The sequence below is a fragment of the Musca autumnalis genome, unplaced genomic scaffold, assembly GCF_047663935.1.
Source record: "Musca autumnalis isolate F117 unplaced genomic scaffold, ASM4766393v1 scaffold_2, whole genome shotgun sequence".
Classification (NCBI taxonomy): Eukaryota; Metazoa; Arthropoda; class Insecta; order Diptera; family Muscidae; genus Musca; species Musca autumnalis.
In genome coordinates this window covers 227,310,501-227,330,161 of record NW_027411755.1, presented here as the reverse complement: position 1 = coordinate 227,330,161, position 19,661 = coordinate 227,310,501, and the positions used below count along the sequence as shown (strand labels likewise).

At 32.8% G+C, this 19,661-nt stretch overlaps 1 protein-coding gene across 2 annotated transcripts in view; it reads left to right on the top strand.

Moving 5' to 3' along the window:
* The window catches only part of dpp (decapentaplegic morphogen), a 490,893-nt gene that overhangs the window by 35,357 nt on the left and 435,875 nt on the right, over positions 1 to 19,661 (top strand). For both annotated transcript variants that reach the window (XM_073970964.1, XM_073970965.1), the window contains exons 2-3: positions 6,925 to 7,157; positions 16,313 to 16,607. The gene's annotated coding sequence lies outside the window, so the exon portion shown is untranslated. The remainder of the gene's footprint in view (positions 1 to 6,924; positions 7,158 to 16,312; positions 16,608 to 19,661) is intronic.

Sequence of the window (19,661 nt, the reverse complement as noted above, 5' to 3'; positions counted from 1 at the left end):
CCTTTTTTGATACTAAACTCTTCCGAAAGGTTCTTTCCTATTTTAACTGAAGACTGGGTATCAGTTAATGTCATCTTATAACGCCGAATAAGCTTTGCAGGGATTCCAAATGTATAAGTGGATTTGAACATAGGGGACTGTCGAAGGCTGCTTTATATTCGACAAAAAAAGTGGTAGGTGCCGTTCTGCATCTCTTGGGTCCTCTCCAGCATTTGCCGCAGGGTAAAGCCAAGGATCGTGACTACAACATTATAATTTTATTTGGCTGGGGGAAGGCAATGGGTACTTACTGATGTATGGGTCCAAAAATGTCCCAAATTCTACGGCCATTTTTTTATAAATCTCTCACATTTTTAGGAGTCTCGGTGAACATTTCATAACCCTGTAATTTTATTATCCCTGCTTCTCTCGATAATGACCCGAAAGGTTAAAAATCCCCGCCCACGGATTGGACGTACATAAATAAAAACATAAATGAAATAAGTTCTTTTGTGATTCACCACATGCTATAATAATTAATTATTGTTGTTAAACATTTAATGGTTAAATTCCATTTCCATCTTTGTTTTTCCATAATGATAGATGTAAGTAAGCCATTTGGTCTGGAAACATTGTAAAGTGATTAAAAAATAATTTATTGCATATACAGATGTACATATGTACATGTATGTGTGACTATAACATCTAAAACCAAATGTGTAAGTGTATGTGCGCATAGTACAAATAGATTCGTGTACGCAGTGAATTCTATATATAGCTGCAAATTATTTTCATTTTTTTCTAATACCCTCTTCTAAGCTTAATAGGAACAATACAACGAACAACAGCAACAACAGCTGATTCTGTTGTAATGAAAAGACAGAAACCAAAGAGGCGCTTAACAACATAAAAGTGGATCATTTTAAGCGTAAAGTGTCAATATCAACATTTAGACTTTTCGATATTAAATTACTTGGAATTAAAACAACAACAACAGCAATTAACACAAACAATTCTCGGCTATATTGTGGTTTAATAATCAGGCTGTTATTGCTGCTACGACTACGACTGATGATGATAATTCGGAACGACAGACAGATAGGCATGCATATGATGATGATGTCTGGTTGTAGTTGTTGTAAATACACAATTAATTGTTGTAAAGAAACCCCTAAAATGAAGTCAAATTTCAGACACGACAATTGCACGTGAAATTACAGATCTCAGGAATTTTGTAGGCAGCTATTTTTATTCACAGACTTGAAGGCTGACTTATAAAGAATATTTTTGAAGACCCTATCTCAGCACTGTGCGTGCATTTTTAAATAAGATTTTTCAACACTCTATCTCAGTAATAGGGGAGGATTTTTAAAGAATATTTTTCAAGTCTTTATCTCAGCACTAGGCGTGGATTTTAAAAAAATGTTTTTCCAACACTCTATCACAGCACTAGGTGTCGATTTTTAAAGAATATGTTTCAAGACTCTATCAAAGCACTAGGCGTGAATTTTCAAAGAATATTTTTCAAGACTTTATCACAGCACTAGGCGTGGATTTTTAAAGAATATTTTTCAAGACTCTATCACAGCACTAGGCGTGGATTTTTAAAGAATATTTTTCAAGACTCTATCACAGCACTAGGCGTGAATTTTTAAAGAATATTTTTCAAGACTCCAACTCAGCACTAGGCGTGGATTTTTAAAGAATATTTTTCAAGACTTCAACTCAGCACTAGGCGTGGATTTTTAAAGAATATTTTTCAAGACTCTATCACAGCACTAGGCGTGGATTTTTAAAGAATATGTTTCAAGACTCTATCAAAGCACTAGGCGTGAATTTTTAAAGAATATTTTTCAAGACTCCAACTCAGCACTAGGCGTGGATTTTTAAAGAATATTTTTCAAGACTTCAACTCAGCACTAGGCGTGGATTTTTAAAGAATATTTTTCAAGATTCCAACTCAGCACTAGGCGTGGATTTTTAAAGAATATTTTTCAAGATTCCAACTCAGCACTAGGCGTGGATTTTTAAAGAATATTTTTCAAGACCCTATCACAGCACTAGGCGTGAATTTTTAAAGAATATTTTTCAAGACTTTATCACAGCACTAGGCGTGGATTTTTAAAGAATATGTTTCAAGACTCTATCAAAGCACTAGGCGTGAATTTTTAAAGAATATTTTTCAAGACTCTATCAAAGCACTAGGCGTGAATTTTCAAAGAATATTTTTCAAGACTTTATCACAGCACTAGGCGTGGATTTTTAAAGAATATGTTTCAAGACTCTATCAAAGCACTAGGCGTGAATTTTTAAAGAATATTTTTCAAGACTCTATCAAAGCACTAGGCGTGAATTTTCAAAGAATATTTTTCAAGACTTTATCACAGCACTAGGCGTGGATTTTTAAAGAATATTTTTCAAGACTCTATCACAGCACTAGGCGTGGATTTTTAAAGAATATTTTTCAAGACTCCAACTCAGCACTAGGCGTGGATTTTTAAAGAATATTTTTCAAGACTTCAACTCAGCACTAGGCGTGGATTTTTAAAGAATATTTTTCAAGATTCCAACTCAGCACTAGGCGTGGATTTTTAAAGAATATTTTTCAAGATTCCAACTCAGCACTAGGCGTGGATTTTTAAAGAATATTTTTCAAGATTCCAACTCAGCACTAGGCGTGGATTTTTAAAGAATATTTTTCAAGATTCCAACTCAGCACTAGGCGTGGATTTTTAAAGAATATTTTTCAAGATTCCAACTCAGCACTAGGCGTGGATTTTTAAAGAATATTTTTCAAGATTCCAACTCAGCACTAGGCGTGGATTTTTAAAGAATATTTTTCAAGATTCCAACTCAGCACTAGGCGTGGATTTTTAAAGAATATTTTTCAAGATTCCAACTCAGCACTAGGCGTGGATTTTTAAAGAATATTTTGCAAGATTCCAACTCAGCACTAGGTGTGGATTTTTAAAGAATATTTTTCAAGATTCCAACTCAGCACTAGGCGTGGATTTTTAAAGAATATTTTTCAAGATTCCAACTCAGCACTAGGCGTGGATTTTTAAAGAATATTTTTCAAGATTCCAACTCAGCACTAGGCGTGGATTTTTAAAGAATATTTTTCAAGATTCCAACTCAGCACTAGGAGTGGATTTTTAAAGAATATTTTTCAAGATTCCAACTCAGCACTAGGCGTGGATTTTTAAAGAATAGTTTTCAAGACTCCAACTCAGCACTAGGCGTGGATTTTTAAAGAATATTTTTCAAGACTCCAACTCAGCACTAGGCGTGGATTTTTAAAGAATATTTTTCAAGACTCCAACTCAGCACTAGGCGTGGATTTTTAAAGAATATTTTTCAAGACTCCAACTCAGCACTAGGCGTGGATTTTTAAAGAATATTTTTCAAGACTCCAACTCAGCACTAGGCGTGGATTTTTAAAGAATATTTTTCAAGACTCCAACTCAGCACTAGGCGTGGATTTTTAAAGAATATTTTTCAAGACTCCAACTCAGCACTAGGCGTGGATTTTTAAAGAATATTTTTCAAGACTCCAACTCAGCACTAGGCGTGGATTTTTAAAGAATATTTTTCAAGACTCCAACTCAGCACTAGGCGTGGATTTTTAAAGAATATTTTTCAAGACTCCAACTCAGCACTAGGCGTGGATTTTTAAAGAATATTTTTCAAGATTCCAACTCAGCACTAGGCGTGGATTTTTAAAGAATATTTTTCACGATTCCAACTCAGCACTAGGCGTGGAATTTTAAAGAATATTTTTCAAGATTCCAACTCAGCACTAGGCGTGGATTTTTAAAGAATATTTTTCAAGATTCCAACTCAGCACTAGGCGTGGATTTTTAAAGAATATTTTTCACGATTCCAACTCAGCACTAGGCGTGGATTTTTAAAGAATATTTTTCAAGATTCCAACTCAGCACTAGGCGTGGATTTTTAAAGAATATTTTTCAAGATTCCAACTCAGCACTAGGCGTGGATTTTTAAAGAATATTTTTCAAGATTCCAACTCAGCACTAGGCGTGGATTTTTAAAGAATATTTTTCAAGATTCCAACTCAGCACTAGGCGTGGATTTTTAAAGAATATTTTTCAAGATTCCAACTCAGCACTAGGCGTGGATTTTTAAAGAATATTTTTCAAGATTCCAACTCAGCACTAGGCGTGGATTTTTAAAGAATATTTTTCAAGATTCCAACTCAGCACTAGGCGTGGATTTTTAAAGAATATTTTTCAAGATTCCAACTCAGCACTAGGCGTGGATTTTTAAAGAATATTTTTCAAGATTCCAACTCAGCACTAGGCGTGGATTTTTAAAGAATATTTTTCAAGATTCCAACTCAGCACTAGGCGTGGATTTTTAAAGAATATTTTTCAAGATTCCAACTCAGCACTAGGCGTGGATTTTTAAAGAATATTTTTCAAGATTCCAACTCAGCACTAGGCGTGGATTTTTAAAGAATATTTTTCAAGATTCCAACTCAGCACTAGGCGTGGATTTTTAAAGAATATTTTTCAAGATTCCAACTCAGCACTAGGCGTGGATTTTTAAAGAATATTTTTCAAGATTCCAACTCAGCACTAGGCGTGGATTTTTAAAGAATATTTTTCAAGATTCCAACTCAGCACTAGGCGTGGATTTTTAAAGAATATTTTTCAAGATTCCAACTCAGCACTAGGCGTGGATTTTTAAAGAAAATTTTTCAAGATTCCAACTCAGCACTAGGCGTGGATTTCTAAAGAATATTTTTCAAGATTCCAACTCAGCACTAGGCGTGGATTTTTAAAGAATATTTTTCAAGATTCCAACTCAGCACTAGGCGTGGATTTTTAAAGAATATTTTTCAAGATTCCAACTCAGCACTAGGCGTGGATTTTTAAAGAATATTTTTCAAGATTCCAACTCAGCACTAGGCGGGATTTTTAAAGAATATTTTTCAAGATTCCAACTCAGCACTAGGCGTGGATTTTTAAAGAATATTTTTCAAGATTCCAACTCAGCACTAGGCGTGGATTTTTAAAGAATATTTTTCAAGATTCCAACTCAGCACTAGGCGTGGATTTTTAAAGAATATTTTTCAAGATTCCAACTCAGCACTAGGCGTGGATTTTTAAAGAATATTTTTCAAGATTCCAACTCAGCACTAGGCGTGGATTTTTAAAGAATATTTTTCAAGATTCCAACTCAGCACTAGGCGTGGATTTTTAAAGAATATTTTTCTAGATTCCAACTCAGCACTAGGCGTGGATTTTTAAAGAATATTTTTCAAGATTCCAACTCAGCACTAGGCGTGGATTTTTAAAGAATATTTTTCAAGATTCCAACTCAGCACTAGGCGTGGATTTTTAAAGAATATTTTTCAAGATTCCAACTCAGCACTAGGCGTGGATTTTTAAAGAATATTTTTCAAGATTCCAACTCAGCACTAGGCGTGGATTTTTAAAGAATATTTTTCAAGATTCCAACTCAGCACTAGGCGTGGATTTTTAAAGAATATTTTTCAAGATTCCAACTCAGCACTAGGCGTGGATTTTTAAAGAATATTTTTCAAGATTCCAACTCAGCACTAGGCGTGGATTTTTAAAGATTCCAACTCAGCACTAGGCGTGGATTTTTAAAGAATATTTTTCAAGATTCCAACTCAGCACTAGGCGTGGATTTTTAAAGAATATTTTTCAAGATTCCAACTCAGCACTAGGCGTGGATTTTTAAAGAATATTTTTCAAGATTCCAACTCAGCACTAGGCGTGGATTTTTAAAGAATATTTTTCAAGATTCCAACTCAGCACTAGGCGTGGATTTTTAAAGAATATTTTTCAAGATTCCAACTCAGCACTAGGCGTGGATTTTTAAAGAATATTTTTCAAGATTCCAACTCAGCACTAGGCGTGGATTTTTAAAGAATATTTTTCAAGATTCCAACTCAGCACTAGGCGTGGATTTTTAAAGAATATTTTTCAAGATTCCAACTCAGCACTAGGCGTGGATTTTTAAAGAATATTTTTCAAGATTCCAACTCAGCACTAGGCGTGGATTTTTAAAGAATATTTTTCAAGATTCCAACTCAGCACTAGGCGTGGATTTTTAAAGAATATTTTTCAAGATTCCAACTCAGCACTAGGCGTGGATTTTTAAAGAATATTTTTCAAGATTCCAACTCAGCACTAGGCGTGGATTTTTAAAGAATATTTTTCAAGACTCTATCTTAGAACTGAGCGTGGTTTTTCAAAATATATTTCTGACGACTTTATCTCAGGACTAAATTTGAATTTTTTAAACAATATTTTTTCAGTGACTTGGAGGCTACTTAAACATAATTAAATTCCTCATTATTTTTTGTGTGATAAATTGTTGTTGCTGTCATTGCCTAGTAATATCGACAAACGACCTATGAATGTCGTTGTTGTTTTATTATATCTGCATTGCCTTCATCAGCTGTGCCGGCCAGTCAGTCACTCAGCCTGCCTGCCTTGCTTACATTTCTTATTGTCGTTATTGTTGTTCTTGATATTATTCAGAACATTTTGAGTTGTCATCTCAATGTATTGTTGTTGTTGGCGTTATTTTTTTGCTGCGGCGGCTGCTCCATCCACACTGCCAGCCCTTGTTGTTTTTGTTGATCACTTGTTATAAGCGTGATATCTTCTCAATTTGTTTGTGTTTGAAACCAGAGAATGTGGTGGCAAAGAAAATTACAATAACGAACAAAAAATAAATATCAAAACGTTTGGATTTTCCTTCGATCTGAAATTGAATTTATAAGAAAATTATGCAAATAAATTTAAAAAACAATTTTAATAAATTATCATCAACTAAACTTGACGTCCGTTTTTCGTACTTAAGTGACTGACAATCAATAGAAATAATCAAAAGGTTTATTGCTTTTATATAATTTATTTATTTTTTATTTTTCATTTTCTTTTGCAGTGTGTTCCATTTATTGTTGTTGTGTGTGATGGAAAATATTATTGTGTGATATAAAGAAGGAAAAATTCCACATGCAGTGCATTAGAAGAATGTGTTTTATATAAAAAGAGCAATTTTCATACGACGTATTTCTTGTGATAATGGATGCAATTTTTATAACCATTTATAATTGGCAATTGTTACAGTTGCAACCAAAGGATTTGTGGATATTAATGTATTATTGTGAAAATAAGGTAGGTAAACATTTTTTACAATACAGAAAATAAATAAATAAAATCATAAATTGTATATTCATTAAAAACCGACTCTCATTACTTAATAAGAACATAAGAATCCGTCAGGACTTTACCGACAAAATATTCCTTAAAAATCCACGCTTATTGTTGAAATAGACACCGACAAAATATTCCTTAAAAATCCACGCTTATTGTTGAAATAGACACCGACAAAATATTCCCTAAAAATCCACGCTTATTGTTGAAACAGACACCGACAAAATATTCCTTAAAAATCCACGCTTATTGTTGAAATAGACACCGACAAAATATTCCCTAAAAATCCACGCTTATTGTTGAAATAGACACCGACAAAATATTCCTTAAAAATCCACGCTTATTGTTGAAATAGACACCGACAAAATATTCCTTAAAAATCCACGCTTATTGTTGAAATAGACACCGACAAAATATTCCTTAAAAATCCACGCTTATTGTTGAAATAGACACCGACAAAATATTCCTTAAAAATCCACGCTTATTGTTGAAATAGACACCGACAAAATATTCCCTAAAAATCCACGCTTATTGTTGAAATAGACACCGACAAAATATTCCTTAAAAATCCACGCTTATTGTTGAAATAGACACCGACAAAATATTCCCTAAAAATCCACGCTTATTGTTGAAATAGACACCGACAAAATATTCCTTAAAAATCCACGCTTATTGTTGAAATAGACACCGACAAAATATTCCTTAAAAATCCACGCTTATTGTTGAAATAGACACCGACAAAATATTCCTTAAAAATCCACGCTTATTGTTGAAATAGACACCGACAAAATATTCCTTAAAAATCCACGCTTATTGTTGAAATAGACACCGACAAAATATTCCCTAAAAATCCACGCTTATTGTTGAAATAGACACCGACAAAATATTCCTTAAAAATCCACGCTTATTGTTGAAATAGACACCGACAAAATATTCCTTAAAAATCCACGCTTATTGTTGAAATAGACACCGACAAAATATTCCTTAAAAATCCACGCTTATTGTTGAAATAGACACCGACAAAATATTCCTTAAAAATCCACGCTTATTGTTGAAATAGACACCGACAAAATATTCCTTAAAAATCCACGCTTATTGTTGAAATAGACACCGACAAAATATTCCTTAAAAATCCACGCTTATTGTTGAAATAGACACCAACAAAATATTCCTTAAAAATCCACGTTTATTGTTGAAATAGACACCGACAAAATATTCCTTAAAAATCCACGCTTATTGTTGAAATAGACACCGACAAAATATTCCTTAAAAATCCACGCTTATTGTTGAAATAGACCCCGACAAAATAGTCCTTAAAAATCCACGCTTATTGTTGAAATAGACCCCGACAAAATATTCCTTAAAAATCCACGCTTATTGTTGAGATAGCGGCTGACAAAATATTCCTTAAAAATCCACGTTTATTGTTGAGATAGCGGCTGACAAAATATTCCTTAAAAATCCACGCTTATTGTTGAGATAGCGGCTGACAAAATATTCCTTAAAAATCCACGTTTATTGTTGAGATAGCGGCTGACAAAATATTCCTTAAAAATCCACGTTTATTGTTGAGATAGCGGCTGACAAAATATTCCTTAAACATCCACGTTTATTGTTGAGATAGCGGCTGACAAAATATTCCTTAAAAATCCACGTTTATTGTTGAGATAGCGGCTGCCAAATTTTCCTTAAAAATCCACGTTTATTGTTGATATAGCGGCTGACAAAATATTCCTTAAAAATCCACGCTTATTGTTGAGATAGCGGCTGACAAAATATTCTTTAAAAATCCACGCTTATTGTTGAAATAGACCCCGACAAAATATTGCTTAAAAATCCACGCTTGTTGTTGAGATAACGGCCGACAAAATATTCCTTAAAAGTCCACGCTTATTGTTGAAATAGACCCCGACAAAATATTCCTTAAAAATCCACGCTTATTGTTGAAATAGACCCCGACAAAATATTGCTTAAAAATCCACGCTTATTGTTGAAATAGACCCGGACAAAATATTGCTTAAAAATCCACGCTTATTGTTGAAATAGACCCCGACAAAATATTGCTTAAAAATCCACGCTTATTGTTGAAATAGACCCCGACAAAATATTCCTTAAAAATCCACGTTTACTGTTGAGATAGACCCCAACAAAATTTATTTTTTTTTAAATCTACGTTTATTGTTGAGATAGACCCTGCTAAAATATTTCTTAAAAATTATTGTTGAGAAAGACCCTGCCAAAATATTTCTTAAAAATTCGGGACTAATGTTGAGATAGACCGCTACAAACTATTCCTTAAAAATTCATGTTTATTTTTGAGATAGACCACGACAAAATATTTCTTAGAAATCCACGCTAATTGTTGAGATAGCGGCTGACAAAATATTCCTTAAAAATCCACGCTAATGGTTGAGATAGCGTCTGTTAAAATATTCCTTAAAAATCAACGCTTATTGAAGAGATAGCGGCTGACAAAATATTCCTTAATAATTCACGCTTATTGTTGAGATAGCGGCTGACAAAATATTCCTTAAGAATCCACGCTTATTGTTGAGATAGACCCCTTTAAAATATTCCTTAAAAATCCACGCTTATTGTTGAGATAGACCCCTTTAAAATATTCCTTAAAAATCCACGCTTATTGTTGAGATAGACCACTTTAAAATATTCCTTAAAAATCCACGCTTATTGTTGAGATAGACCCCTTTAACATATTCCTTAAAAATCCACGCTTATTGTTGAGATTAACCCCTTTAAAATATTCTTAAAAATCCACGCTTATTGTTGAGATAGCGGCTGACAAAATATTCCTTAAAAATCCACGTTTATTGTTGAGATAGCGGCTGACAAAATATTCCTTAAGAATCCACGCTTATTGTTGAGATAGACCCCTTTAAAATATTCCTTAAAAATCCACGCTTATTGTTGAGATAGACCCCTTTAAAATATTCCTTAAAAATCCACGCTTATTGTTGAAATAAACCCCGACAAAATATTCCTTAAAAATCCACGCTTATTGTTGAAATAGACCCCGACAAAATATTCCTTAAAAATCCACGCTTATTGTTGAGATAGACCCCGACAAAATATTCCTTAAAAATCCACGCTTATTGTTGAGATAGCGGCTGACAAAATATTCCTTAAAAATCCACGTTTATTGTTGAGATAGCGGCTGACAAAATATTCCTTAAAAATCCACGCTTATCGTTGAGATAGCGGCTCACAAAATATTCCTTAAAAATCCACGTTTATTGTTGAGATAGCGGCTGACAAAATATTCCTTAAAAATCCACGTTTATTGTTGAGATAGCGGCTGACAAAATATTCCTTAAAAATCCACGTTTATTGTTGAGATAGCGGCTGACAAAATATTCCTTAAAAATCCACGCTTATTGTTGAGATAGCGGCTCACAAAATATTCCTTAAAAATCCACGTTTATTGTTGAGATAGCGGCTGACAAAATATTCCTTAAAAATCCACGTTTATTGTTGAGATAGCGGCTGCCAAATTTTCCTTAAAAATCCACGTTTATTGTTGAGATAGCGGCTGACAAAATATTCCTTAAAAATCCACGCTTATTGTTGAGATAGCGGCTGACAAAATATTCTTTAAAAATCCACGCTTATTGTTGAAATAGACCCCGACAAAATATTCTTTAAAAATCCACGCTTATTGTTGAAATAGACCCCGACAAAATATTCTTTAAAAATCCACGCTTATTGTTGAAATAGACCCCGACAAAATATTCTTTAAAAATCCACGCTTATTGTTGAAATAGACCCCGACAAAATATTCTTTAAAAATCCACGCTTATTGTTGAAATAGACCCCGACAAAATATTCTTTAAAAATCCACGCTTATTGTTGAAATAGACCCCGACAAAATATTCTTTAAAAATCCACGCTTATTGTTGAAATAGACCCCGACAAAATATTCCTTAAAAATCCACGCTTATTGTTGAAATAGACCCCGACAAAATATTCCTTAAAAATCCACGCTTATTGTTGAAATAGACCCCGACAAAATATTCCTTAAAAATCCACGCTTATTGTTGAAATAGACCCCGACAAAATATTCCTTAAAAATCCACGCTTATTGTTGAAATAGACCCCGACAAAATATTCCTTAAAAATCCACGCTTATTGTTGAAATAGACCCCGACAAAATATTCCTTAAAAATCCACGCTTATTGTTGAAATAGACCCCGACAAAATATTCCTTAAAAATCCACGCTTATTGTTGAAATAGACCCCGACAAAATATTCTTTAAAAATCCACGCTTATTGTTGAAATAGACCCCGACAAAATATTCCTTAAAAATCCACGCTTATTGTTGAAATAGACCCCGACAAAATTTTCCCTTAAAAATCCACGCTTATTGTTGAAATAGACCCCGACAAAATTTTCCCTTAAAAATCCGCGTTTATTGTTGAAATAGACCCCGACAAAATATTCCTTAAAAATCCACGCTTATTGTTGAAATAGACCCCGACAAAATATTCCTTATAAATCCACGCTTATTGTTGAAATAGATCCCGACAAAATATTCCTTAAAAATCCACGCTTATTGTTGAAATAGACCCCGACAAAATTTTCCTTAAAAATCCACGCTTATTGTTGAAATAGACCCCGACAAAATTTTCCTTAAAAATCCACGCTTATTTTTGAAATAGACCCCGACAAAATTTTCCTTAAAAATCCACGCTTATTGTTGAAATAGACCCCGACAAAATTTTCCTTAAAAATCCACGCTTATTGCTGAGATAGGCCCCGACAAAATATTCCTTAAAAATCCACGCTTATTGTTGAAATAGACCCCGACAAAATTTTCCTTAAAAATCCACGCTTATTGTTGATATAGCGGCTGACAAAATATTCCTTAAAAATCCACGCTTATTGTTGATATAGCGGCTGACAAAATATTCCTTAAAAATCCACGCTTATTGTTGATATAGCGCCTGACATAATATTCCTTAAAAATCCACGCTTATTGTTGATATAGCGGCTGACAAAATATTCCTTAAAAATCCACGCTTATTGTTGATATAGCGGCTGACAAAATATTCCTTAAAAATCCACGCTTATTGTTGATATAGCGCCTGACATAATATTCCTTAAAAATCCACGCTTATTGTTGATATAGCGGCTGACAAAATATTCCTTAAAAATCCACGCTTATTGTTGATATAGCGGCTGACAAAATATTCCTTAAAAATCCACGCTTATTGTTGATATAGCGCCTGACATAATATTCCTTAAAAATCCACGCTTATTGTTGATATAGCGGCTGACAAAATATTCCTTAAAAATCCACGCTTATTGTTGATATAGCGGCTGACAAAATATTCCTTAAAAATCCACGCTTATTGTTGATATAGCGGCTGACAAAATATTCCTTAAAATCCACGCTTATTGTTGATATAGCGGCTGACAAAATATTCCTTAAAAATTCACGCTTTTTGTTGATATAGCGGCTGACAAAATATTCCTTAAAAATCCACGCTTATTGTTGAGATAGTGGCTGACAAAATATTTCTTAAAAATCCACGCTTATTGTTGAGATAGCGGCTGAAAAAATATTCCTTAAAAATCCACGCTTATTGTTGAGATAGCGGCTGAAAAAATATTCCTTAAAAATCCACGCTTATTGTTGAGATAGCGGCTGACAAAATATTCCTTAAAAATCCACGCTTATTGTTGAGATAGCGGCTGACAAAATATTCTTTAAAAATCCACGCTTATTGTTGAGATAGCGGCTGACAAAATATTCCTTAAAAATCCACGCTTATTGTTGAGATAGCGGCTGACAAAATATTCCTTAAAAATCCACGCTTATTGTTGAGATAGCGGCTGACAAAATATTCCTTAAAAATTCAAGTTTATTGTTGAGATAGACCCCGATAAAATATTGTTAAAAAATCCACGCTTATTGTTGAGATGTACCCCGATAAAACAATCCTTAAATATCCCCGCTTATATCTGAAATATACTATGAAGAAATATTCATTAAAACCCCACCGTTATTGTATAAATAGGCCCGGAAAAATTTGTATAGAAATCCCAACTTTTTTGTGATGATCTCTAAAAAATATTCCCAACTGATTGTTTCAATCACCACCGGTAAATCATTTGTCAATTATTATTTACTTTTATTTTATTATTCCACGAACTAATTAAATGACAACAAATTGCATTTAGAACTGTTAACATTACTGTTTGCCATTTCCGGACATTCCATTCAAATTCAACCAGCACTACTCAATAAATACATTGTGGTCAATGACAATTCTAATGATCTGTGTAAATAGTCCGACAAAACAAAAAACCAACATTTATACTGACAGACAGCCGAACAAGAAACACACTTTTCTACCTTTTCGTAAATAATTTGTCCCGGCATGTTATTGTCATGTCGGCGTATTAACTGCTGCAGTAGTAAGCGGTTCATTTGAATTTCATCGCTTGGTTCAGAGGTGTTGAGGAATGTTGATTGATATTCCAAATGATTTATTTGAAATATGTTGTTTCATTAGCGATTGTCGACAATAATTATTGTTGTTTTAGTTTTTGTTGTGGCAAATTTCTACATAGAAATGAATTTGTAATGATCATTTGGTGTATCAGTTGTAATAATCTAGAGCGAATTGAAACAAGCACTTATTGTAGGGTAGGATTATTCGATAAAACTGCCGGTAATGCAATTTAGCAATGTAGAAGTCAATTCTTTTTTTATTGTTTTGTCAGATGTACGATGTGGTTGGCATAATGACTTCGGTTGCGTATAATTTATATGTATATTACATACGCCGGGGTGGGTTTTAGGAGGTTTGCATTGATTCGTAACCTAAATAAAATAATTCAAAATGTTCAAATACCTGGTCAACGTTTTTGAATATATGACTTGTAATTTTTTATTTATTTCCATCATTAAATATACAGAAATATTCCATTTCTAGTAATAACCTAATTAATGGCTACAAGATTGGTGTTCAATGTAGTAAGGCATCCAGTAGTAGGGTGTGGTGATAAAATCGTGAGAATAATTAGTTTGAAGCCAGCAAAGGAAATTGACAGTTGGTGTGATCGATAGTCTGATGCCCTACACATTTCTAATTCCTTCATAATTGACGTTTGCTAATAAAAAATATTCCTTAAAAATCGACGCTTTGCGCGGAGATAGATCTATGAAAAAATATTCCTTAAAAATCGACGCTTAGTGCGGAGATAGATCTATGAAAAAAATATTCCTTAAAAATCCACGCTAAGTGCTGAGATAGATCTATGAAAAAATATTCCTTAAAAATCCACGCCTAGTGCTGAGATAGAGTCTAGAAAAATATTCTTTAAAAATCCACGCCTAGTGCTGAGATAGAGTCTAGAAAAATATTCTTTAAAAATCCACGCCTAGTGCTGAGATAGAGTCTAGAAAAATATTCTTTAAAAATCCACGCCTAGTGCTGAGATAGAGTCTAGAAAAATATTCTTTAAAAATCCACGCCTAGTGCTGAGATAGAGTCTAGAAAAATATTCTTTAAAAATCCACGCCTAGTGCTGAGATAGAGTCTAGAAAAATATTCTTTAAAAATCCACGCCTAGTGCTGAGATAGAGTCTAGAAAAATATTCTTTAAAAATCCACGCCTAGTGCTGAGATAGAGTCTAGAAAAATATTCTTTAAAAATCCACGCCTAGTGCTGAGATAGAGTCTAGAAAAATATTCTTTAAAAATCCACGCCTAGTGCTGAGATAGAGTCTAGAAAAATATTCTTTAAAAATCCACGCCTAGTGCTGAGATAGAGTCTAGAAAAATATTCTTTAAAAATCCACGCCTAGTGCTGAGATAGAGTCTAGAAAAATATTCTTTAAAAATCCACGCCTAGTGCTGAGATAGAGTCTAGAAAAATATTCTTTAAAAATCCACGCCTAGTGCTGAGATAGAGTCTAGAAAAATATTCTTTAAAAATGCACGCCTAGTGCTGAGATAGAGTCTTGAAAAATATTCTTTAAAAATCCACGCCTAGTGCTGAGATAGAGTCTTGAAAAATATTCTTTAAAATCCACGCCTAGTGCTGAGATAGAGTCTTGAAAAATATTCTTTAAAAATCCACGCCTAGTGCTGAGATAGAGTCTTGAAAAATATTCTTTAAAAATCCACGCCTAGTGCTGAGATAGAGTCTTGAAAAATATTCTTTAAAAATCCACGCCTAGTGCTGAGATAGAGTCTTGAAAAATATTCTTTAAAAATCCACGCCTAGTGCTGAGATAGAGTCTTGAAAAATATTCTTTAAAAATCCACGCCTAGTGTTGAGATAGTGTCTTGAAAAATATTCTTTAAAAGTCCACGCCTAGTGTTGAGATAGTGTCTTGAGAAATATTCTTTAAAAATCCACACTTTGTGCTGAGATAGAGTCTTTAAAAATCCACACTTAGTGCTGAGAAACATCCATGAAAAAATTTGCCTTAAAAATCCACGCCCAGTGCTGAAATAGATCCATGAAAAAATATTCTTTAAAAAGACCCATGAAAAAAAATTCATTAAATTTTTTTTTTTGTTTAAATAGATTTTGAAAAAATCTTACTGTCATTGCCCCAAAACTATATTATTTTCAAGAAGCTTTAAATAGGGTATAATGCTGCTGACATTGCTTGGCCTATCCTCCTATTGCATATTTCTCAATTGACAATAAATATTAGAAATTAATATTAATGAGTTCTAAATTATTTCTTCGATTTTCAATTCTCTTGTCATGATTTGTTTATTATCATTTCCTCGATTTATGGTAGACACCGTCACATTTGTTTAAATAAATGACGCTAATAAATGTGTAAGGAGAAACAATTAAAATGAATATTAAAAATCCATTGTGAATCAATTTTGCACAGCTGTTTTATTACTGAGTAATTTGAGTTTTTATTTGCCGGAAAATGTTTGAAGTTTTTATCAGAGCTGTCTTAACAATTTAATCTAAGTCGTCATCGAATATTACTAAAATTCAAAAAAGTTTCAGTTACAATTTATACTAACTATTTCTAACCTATAACTTATTGTCACTTCCTACTCAATTTATGTTCGAAAAATACTAATTTTCTTTATTATTTTTCTTAATTTCTTTCCAGTGAAAAATAATAAAGTGAAAATAAAAAGGCAATAATTATTTGTATAAAGAGAATGTGTGCCTAATGTAATTTTGTTCTATGCAATAATGTTAAAGTGAATGCCAATGTCAATAAGTTTCAATTAAAATAATATATTCATATTATAATCCAAGATTAGCTTTCATTTTCGGTTTTAATATCATCAATAAAAGTGTTAACACTATATTAAAGATCTTTAATCAAAACTAGTGATTGAGGATATAGTCGCAGAGGAAGAGAATTTACATCATCAAGCTCCAAGGACACAAACAAAAAGGTAAGTGATATTTACATCATTACAAAATGTATGGTGTCTGGGAAAATTAAAATCTTTCTTTATTATCTCTTACAAATTATATTTATACATAGTACAAATAAACTTCGTCAAAACGAATATAGCAGGCTACATTGTGTTAAAAAAGGTTTCTTTTTCCGATAGCCTTTGTTGCTAGTGCTTTGTAATTATAATTTTATTATAATTTGTTATGTTAGTAAACATTTTATTAAAATAAATACATAGGTTTCTTTGTATTTGTCTTATAAAAGAGTTAAAAATCCAAAATATTTTTCTTTGTACGTTTTTAAGAGGTCTTATGTTATATAGATTAATTGCCATCCCGTTTTTTAAGTTTGAATAATACTGGACTGGCTGATCTCTTTTTTATACCATCCAACATAGTACGGAGGATGTATTATGGTTGCTTTAAGCACATTAAACCATTTGCGACCATAGAAAGTATATATTGGGATCTGAGTGAAGTCTGACATTTTGCAAAAAGCGGTTTTTGATTTCCCTTATTATACCCTACATCAATATGTAGGGAGGGTACTATAAGTTGGTTTTGGCCAAAAAGTTTGTAACTCATCGAAATAATGGTCGTAGACCCAAAATGAATGTCTCGATGAGCTGGATTTTATGGCGTCATCTAAACCGAGCTAAAATGAGCCTTTTTTCCACTGATCGGACCTTTATGTCAGGAAATAATAAGAATTTTGCTTTGCAGTCTTTAGCAATATTGCAGCCCTATAGTAGTAGAACTTATGTGTAAAGTAGATGAACTACGAAAAAATGCATCTAGCGCATCGAAATCGTTAAAATCTTGAAAAGTTTACACAATTTATGGAATTTTGGTCAGTAGCAGCTAAACTGTTGGGAGTTGAACCAAGTAACCTTTCGCAAAATATTGCAAATAATGTACCCACCAATTCTTCAGAACATTCTGAAACTATAAAATGATTATTTCACGTGGTTTACGCGGTATTTAATAACATACCTTCTACAAAACATATTTCAAACAATGATAACACATCCAGTTTCTTCTCATATTTGGGATTTCAATGCGTTCTTGAAATATTTATCAAATTGTAGTTGTAAACTATGCGAAGCATTTTACAACAATGAAATGTTTTGAAGAGTTGTGTATTACATTCCAGCGAATATTTTTCCCAAAGATAACATTAGGAAAAATTTAACATTTTTGTAGATACGCTGCGAAATATATACAAATTATGGAATTTTTAGATCTATTATAAAATTTGAGGCAATAAATGCAGTTTTTCGAGTTCATTATTCCTCCAAATATGTTCTTCCTGCCCTTATCTATGATATTGCTGCAGTAGTCAAAACAAGATTCGTATTGGTTTCTGAGATACAGTCCCGATTTGCATCAAAAAGTCGATAGCTAACCATGTTTAGATGGGGCCATAAAATCAGATGTTCGGAAAACAAAACCCAAATATGGTTTTTGCCTATTGGTACTCTACTTTCAGAAAATTCTCGACAGAAGTTGTTTGCACGCGATTTGCTCAAAAATGTTGCACAGTAGGGCCATAACTAAAAAAATACCACCACATAGCCGTGTAGAGCATGGAAAACTATTATGAAATACGGCATCAATTTTTCTCTATCGCGAAAAAAGTTTCCGCACCAAATGCATTGAAGTTCAATAATGCATTTTTTAATTTTAGCTGTTATGACAACATATTTGCTTTTAATTAAAATTTTTATTTTTTTGTAATCTAATTTAAAATCATTATCAAAGCGTTCTGGACCAATTTGTTCTCAAATCGCGACATTTCGGAGCATATTAGGAACTTTTGATACTATTGCAATTTTTGCTTTTTCTTTATAAACTCGTAAATTTTATGTTTATATTTTTTTACCTACCGGACAAAAGAATATGGGGTCATTTGCAACGAAGTCGCGAAAGTTACAGGCTGTTTTTGTTGAATTTGCCTGTGAGAATCGTATATGTTTTTTACAAAAATACAACACCAGTACCACGTGGGGAATTTTGTCCTAATAATGAAAACGCGTTTCTAAGATCGATTCGGTGAAAAAAGTTTCCGCGCCGGCTGTAATTACTAAAACCCTTTTGATATTTTTTCTACTTATAATTTTAAATTTGCTTTGTTTGAATAAATATAGAAATATAGAAAAAAATACAATTCTCACAGGCAAAGTCATTAAAAACGGTCTGTAACTTTCGTGAATTTGTTGCAAATGACACCATATTCTCTTGTCCGATAGGTACAATAAATATAAACATAAAATTCACGAGTTTATAAAGAAAAAACAAAAATTGCAATAGTGTCAACAATTCCTAAAATGCTCCGAAATGGCGCGATTTGAGAATAAATTGGTCCAGAACGCTTTGGTAATGATTTTAAATTAGATTACAAAAAAATAAAAAATTTAATTAAAAGCAAATATTATGTCATAACAGCTAAAATTAAAAAATGCATTACTGAACTTCAATGCATTTGGTGCGGAAACTTTTTTCGCGATAGAGAAAAAATTACACCTTTTTTCATAATAGTTTTTCATGCTCTACACGGCTATGTGGTGGTATTTTTGATATTTGCAAAAAAGTGCAAAAAGTTATATCCCTATTGCACAGTTGTATCAGAGTTATTGCAAAAGAGCTTAAATAGTAAAATATTTTGCAGTTTTTATTTTAATGACAAATACCTCTGCTTCTATTTGGCGTATTAAAGTAAAATTATAGTCAAGAAAACCAGCAAAGCTTTCAATGAGTACCAAGTAGATGTCGACAGTAGTAAAAAAGTAAATATTAATTATTTTGGTTCAGTTCACCTGTCAAATCCAGATAGGTGAAAACTTTAGTATCTCCCTAAAAGAAATATTTACGAGTGAAAAGCTTATACACAGGGCTACTGGTGTAGGGTATCATATATTCGGCCCCGTCCCGACTATAGCCTTTGCTCACTTGTTTTTTGCTGTGTTGATGCTGCTCATCAGCAAAATATTTTAGTATATTTTCAGATTTTTTTTTTTTGCTAACGGTTCCAGAAATATTGCTAATCCATT